Source organism: Penaeus monodon, chromosome 33 (assembly GCF_015228065.2).
Source record: "Penaeus monodon isolate SGIC_2016 chromosome 33, NSTDA_Pmon_1, whole genome shotgun sequence".
Taxonomy (NCBI): Eukaryota; Metazoa; Arthropoda; class Malacostraca; order Decapoda; family Penaeidae; genus Penaeus; species Penaeus monodon.
In genome coordinates this window covers 28,323,295-28,323,573 of record NC_051418.1, presented here as the reverse complement: position 1 = coordinate 28,323,573, position 279 = coordinate 28,323,295, and positions in this window count along the sequence as shown.

Sequence of the window (279 nt, the reverse complement as noted above, 5' to 3'; positions counted from 1 at the left end):
TACACACATACTAAATGACGATGAGAATATAATGATATAATTCCGCTAATGTTAACGGATTATTAAATACTTCCTTTTCCTGCCCATTAGTTTTCCATGTGGTCAGATTACCCCATCTAAGAAATCCCAAATCGCCAACTAGTCGGGAGTAACGGCATCACAGAAGAACCCTGATTAAAAAGAAAAAGAAAAGAAAAAATATATATTCTTGTCGAAAAACACGGGGGGGGGGGGATGTAGCTTACCGGTAATGTTTTCTCACTTAACTTAATTTCATCT